This window comes from Lynx rufus, unplaced genomic scaffold (assembly GCF_022079265.1).
Source record: "Lynx rufus isolate CCGP_SWC_20201006 ecotype Redwood Valley unplaced genomic scaffold, mLynRuf1.p SCAF_39, whole genome shotgun sequence".
Taxonomy (NCBI): Eukaryota; Metazoa; Chordata; class Mammalia; order Carnivora; family Felidae; genus Lynx; species Lynx rufus.
The window spans coordinates 1,931,527-1,937,858 of NW_025814855.1; positions in this window are offsets into that span (position 1 = coordinate 1,931,527).

Consider the following 6,332-nt stretch of genomic DNA (forward strand, 5'->3'; position numbering starts at 1 on the left):
CTTGCCTCAGGGAGCAATGCCCAGGGCCCTTCCATCCTGGGAGGGAAGACTCTTTCTCCTGGTCTCACTTGACCTCTGCCACTGGAGGAGATAAAGGTGCAGTCCTTTCCAGTCTGAGGAATCTGGTATTTGCAAAGTAAATTTGGTATCTCATGTTTTCTTTTCCTTCCCCAGCTTTGCCTTCTCGAGCTCCTACCCTTCTCAGAGACACCTGGCCAGAGGAAGAGGAACTAGGTCCAAACACTAGGTGGCCGGGTCCAGGTCCAGGTGAGCTGAATTCCCTTCTCACACTGCCACACTCATCCTTAGAATGAACACATTATTCTTCATCCTGACACTTTTCTACTGCATACGTGTTCTATACAGCCATGCAAGTACCCGTTTGTGCTCTCTGAAAACTCACAGACTCTTCCGGTGAATTGCGTGTTTGCCAGAAATTCTCCTTGGCCTCATGCTATGCTTTTCAGTTTCCTTCATTTCCCGCCACCCCCCCCTGCCCCCCAACGCTCAGTTGCACTTTCAGGCCTACTTTTTCTCTCTTGTTGGGTGATTAGAGAAGCATGAGAGGTCCATCGGTTCTTCTAGCAAACATGGCCTAGAGTGGGAAAAGAAGTGTATTCCTGGAGCTCATAGTCTGTTGGGTAATGAAAGACGTTGAAAAAATAATTGTACAATTGATGTTTTTGAGAGAGAACATTCACTGTGGACAGTTAACCTGAAAGAGGCCACATAGGGCCTTTCTGGAAGGCCAGGGAAGCTCAGGCTGAGCACTGAAGAAGTAAGAATGGTAGTGTGTTGTGGCAAGAGTAGTCTGAAGCAGAGGGCACAGGGGCATTTCTGAGGGCTCCAGAGAGAAGAGCCAAAAGTCTAGGATGCCTGGAGCAAAGGAAAGAATTGAGTGGCGTTTGATCAAGGTGGGGAAGAGGTCAGTTGGTGCTGTGTTGTGAAAGGCCTTCCAGTGAGTGGTAAGTATATGGGCTCAATATGAAACACAGTGGGAAACCATTGAGGTGTTTTAGCTGTAAAAGTAACGTGAGAATCAGATTTGTGTTTTAAAAATACAGTCTGTTGTAGGGTTCTGAAGAGGAGGGTGGAAACAGTGGCTGCAGCAATAACTATTTCAGGTCTGGGTGAGAGATGATAGCTTGGATTAGGGTCAGAGCAAGGGGAGAAGTGAAGTAGTTGGATATTAGAGAGCTACTAAGAGACTCAGTCGGCCCCGTACTCTTCTTTCACACCTTGCTGACTGCTTCAGGTCAGGTGCAGTGAATCACATCGTGTGGGGAAGTGAGCAAAATAGCAAAAGTTGTTCATTCCGTCAGCAAACATGGAAACTGCCCACTCTGGGACAGAACCATGCCAGACTTTGTATCTCTGGAAGTGGGTGACATAATCACTGGCCTCAACGTCTGCTGAGTGAGAACTGTAGTTAAATGACGAGTAAGACAACATGCTTACCAAAATAGGTGGCTGTGCTGACGGTGTGTTACCATCTGAAGGAAGGCTCATGTGCCATTCACGTTGGTCCCTGGGAATGATTGGTTTATGCCTGGCCTCAGTGAGTGCCTCAAGTATCCAGTGTCTGGTCCTAAAGCCTGTGGACACTCAGAAACCTTATTTCATCTAAGGACTCATCCTGTGTTAGTAGATCCACATTAATGAAGCTGGGGAAACCTATGTAAACCCTACTGACATATTAGCTTATGTTGAAAACCGGTGTGACTAAAGTACAATGTTCCTGTTTTCTCCATTCTGGCTTGTTAGCTTATAGTGGGAGATAACTATAGCAGGGACCCAAATACTCAAAAGTGTGTATGATCAACAGATTCTCTCCCTGTAGACAGACCTACATGGGAAATGAAACCATAATGAAAAGATTGCTTGGTGAGTATGGAATCAAAATGAGAGAAGGTGAAGGTTCACTAGCACTGGCCTTTAGGTAGCCTAGCGCCAGCATCTGGTTGCAGTGAAGCTCTTGCTAGGGTAACTAGGACACCAGAGGTCTCCTATCTCCAGTCCTCTTTGTTCCCAATTTCCACTCAAATTAGGTCTGACCAGAGTAGCCCTTTCCTGTACATCGTTTGTGGCCTATCTTTTCATGTTTTTTTTCTCACTTGGGAGAAAAAAAATGATCAGCTAATAATTGACGTGAAAATATGGCCAGGTTAGTCATACTGGCTCAGAAGACATTCTCTTTAAAGTAGCTTTATTCGTCTTGAACTATTTGGGGTCTGATCATTAAACTAAAATTCTTAGATACTATTTCCTCTCTTCTGAAATTTCTGGGGAAAGCCCACAAGAATGGACACCAACAAGGAAATTTTGCTGCAGTGTGGTAAGTGCTAAGCCTTTGTGATAGAGGTAAGCCCAGGGTGATGTGGAGATGATCTGAGAAGAGCCATCTAAAAGACCAGAGGGTGGAGGTTGCGGCCAGGATGGTAGGGAGAGTGGTCATTTACTCTTTGCTGACATTGCCATATGAAACTGGCCCCCCAGCAGCCCCTGTTGTCCGTATGCTTCTGTTTGTGATTATTCGAACAAGACCAGACACCTAAGCCTACAGCAGTGGTTCTCAAAGTATAACTACTGGGGTGCTTATTGGAATGCCTCTTTATCCTAGAGAACCACAGGCCTCCTAGATCGTCACATCTAGAAAGGCAGGTATGTATTTCACAAGTACCTCAGATGGCTTTTGGCACCCCAAGTTTGAGAACCACCACCCTAGAAGGACTTGAGCTGCGGTGTGTACTTGCAGACTCGGAGAACTTGGGTTGCTGAGGCTGTCAGCACTGGGCGTGTCACCGGGAGGTGAGGTAGGACTGGGGCTGGGGCAGCGCTTACCACGTGCATGCTGAAGTAGAGAATGTCGGTCTGCAGAGAGAGGCAGGAGAATGGAGCAAACGAGAAGAGAGAGGAGACCGCACACCATGCTGTCCCCAAGAAACGAAGAAAGTAACTTCCTCGCTTCCTGACTTTAAAGTTCTCAATTCCAGCCCCCTCGGATGAGGTAGGTAGAATGAGTGAGGGGGCTGAATCTAGGTGCACCATGATGAGGGGCCAAAGTAAGTAAGTAGAAATGGGGTTGAAGAAGCTCTCATGGAGCTTCTTTCTCAACTGATGGGATGTGGGGAGTCTGAGGTGAAACAGTGGGGTCACAGGATTTCGTTAGCTCTTCTCATGTGTCCCACTCAATGTTTTCAAGCCTCTGATCTGTGTTCTTTAATTGATTTCTTCCCAGTTCAGTTGTTTGAGGCCAAAGACACCTCCCCACCCCCCACCTTGTAGCAGAGGTGTCTGATGAATTCCATCCTTGTTTCAGTTACATTAAATGTGAGGCCCATACTTTTGTTTTCTATTCATTTTTTATGAAATAGAGAAGTAAAGTGCTATAAAACATTCAAAGAATGGCGCAAATACTGTGGTAGAAACCACAGTGGCAACACTGTTGTACAGGTGGCACCACTGTCCTGTAGTTTTAAGTGGTCAAGCTCACAAGTGAAATTTATTCTGCATGAAATGTTTATGATGCATATAACATTTCATGGTTAGATGTCTAGTGTATGCAAGAACCAATATTTGGAGGTTAAAGAACGCTAGAAATCCATAAGGCCCTCTGCCCAGGGTAGAGAGAGACTGCTTTCTGTCATTCATCTCCTCTCTTTCCTTCCTCTTGGAATTGATGGTCTTGGCCTCTAGGACCAGGGCTTGGTCCCTTTGTGTCTCCACCTTTGCCTTTGTCTGCCAAATGTGGTCAGACCTTTTAAGATCCTGCCCTTGGCTGCTACTCAACCCACACTGGGATCTGTACTCCAGAGAGCAGAAGGAAATGCGGAAATTTGAGTAGGGGTATGCGAGGGTCCACCTCCAAGTCAGGAAATGAAGGTGATGGGTTTGCCATGTGGCCAGAATTCAGTTTGAACTATGAGGCCAGAGGGGAGGGCGTGGGTGTGGAGCACCATCAAGTGATACAGGCAGCAAGTGGAGAGTGCCATGGGAGCAGTGGGAGGCGGCCAGAGGGGAAGATGAAGTGTCCTCGTAAGCAGGGGCCACATCCCGGGGACCACCACAGCAGAGGGCATGCTGCTTAGCAGTAGTAGGCAGAAAGGAAAAGGAAAGACCAACAGCAATTGAATTTATTTTGAATTTTATATTCAAAAATTTGTTTCCAATTATAAACTTAGAATAACATTTGAAATTAAAATGCAAAAAGAAGTAGTATCTTTTATTATTTATTTTTTTATTTTCCCCCTTTTATGAATAATCTACACAAGTTTATATGGAAATTTTCTTCTGGCTTAGTTTATATGTATTTCCGTATGTTTAAATATCCTTGTTTGCTCTTGTGTGTTTGTTTTTTTAGCACAATGAGATCATACCCAGTTCATTAACATTTCAAACTCAAGCTATAAGAGTGAAGTTCCTGGGATGTGAGACAGTAGTTGGTGGGCGGGGAGAAGGTGTCATATGCCACCTGGAGAGCTCAGATAATGTGTACACTATGTTTTTAGTCTCCATTTTTGTGGGTGTGTTTCTTTGTGTATGCACACATACTACTTAGTAGCTATTTAGCACTATCTACAAGAATTTCCATATAAATACACTTCCATCTATAGGTTTGCTTTCTAAAAACTGCCTTATTCCATTGTGTGGATATTTCCATCATTTTCTATGTGCATATAAACAGGTATACATGTAAATGCCACGTATGCTGTACAATTTTATGCCCCATTATTTTCATTTAATGCTTTAAAAGTTTTTTTACATTAGTGGTTTCACTGAGTTTAAATAAACCAGTGTACCTGTAGAATGGAATATTATGTGGCCTTCAGAATGATGTAGATCTATATGTACTAGTATAGAAAGGTAACCATCATAAATTACTAGGTTTTAAAATACATACACAAGGGACGCCTGGCTGGCAGGGTCGGTAGAGCACACGAGTCTTGATTTTGGGGTTGTGAGTTCCAGCCCCACATTGGGCATAAAGTCTACTGGAAAAAATAGAAGTTAAAAGCACACACATGCAGAACACCTAATGTGATCTTATTTGGGTAAAAATTTGATGCTACTCTATATATGGATGTCAAAAGGTTTAGTATAGCAACAGATTTGATCAGTGGATGTGGCTTGTGGTTTCTACATTAAATATTTTGTAATGTTTGAATGTTGTATTATCTTTTATGTTTGCAATCAGAAAATAATGTTAAAAAACTTCTTGAAAACATGACTTAATGGCTACATAGCATTCTATTAAAGATATTTATGTTTTCATTCCTTCCTGTTTGATGAAAATTTTGGAGGAATGCTGTTTTTTGAGGGCACTGATTTATTTTAATGAGAGCAAAGTAGATTATTGGCCTTTGTGGCCTTAGGCTTCCAGTGATGCGTTGTTGACATACAGAATTGCTTGGCAGGAGGCCAGACCCCAGCACTGGTTTGTGGTGCTTTCCTAATGCCAGAGGCTGTCCCAACCTTCTTGGAAATGCATGCTTGAATAACTGGTCAGAAATTAAAGTGTTGGCCATCCCCTCTCATCACTTTTGTTAAAATTATTCTTTACCACTTAGTCCTCAGAGAGTTCATAGTTTGTATTTAAACAGTTAATGCTCTTTTTGATTTAAAGACCTTTCTTTATTGTAAACTAAGTCCCATGTGTGTGTACACTTTCATGCAAGTCAGGATTTGGGCTGTGTTAGCTCGGTTAAGTGTATTTGTCTTGACACTTGCGTCATTGTGTTGGAAAGAATACTGTACGTTTCCATATGTTTGGGTCATTTTACAGACAACACATTGCCCCCATCACATACATACCTTATTCAGGATTGTCCTGATAGTTTTGTACCTTTATTCTTTAGAGGAACTGGATTCTCATTTTATCAAAGCTTCCCATCCTTTCATTGGATTTTAATGTATGTTCAAGGAAGGATTGACAACAATTTCCACATTCCCATCCAAAAACATATGTCTTCATGTATTTAGGATTTGTGTTATGCCCTAGACATTTAAAAAATTTTTGTTTGGAGTTGCAGATAGTTTGAATTTATTTATGAGAATTTATTTATTTTGCTATTAATGGGATTCTTTTCTTGTATTTAGTGACAAGGTTTTTTAGCTCAAAATAATGCTTTTTCCACATTATGCTTTTCGTTTCTTCTTCTTCAGTTGTGTTAGCCAGGTTTTTCCAGAATAGTGTTGCCTGGTGGTTGTGGTGGAGGTCCTCCCTTCCTGGCCCCCACTTTTAGTTGGAATACCTTTAGTGTTTAATATGCTTGCTTGCTTTTATTTGAGATAAATCTCTATTGTTCATAGGTGGCCTCCTAGTTGTACTCTTT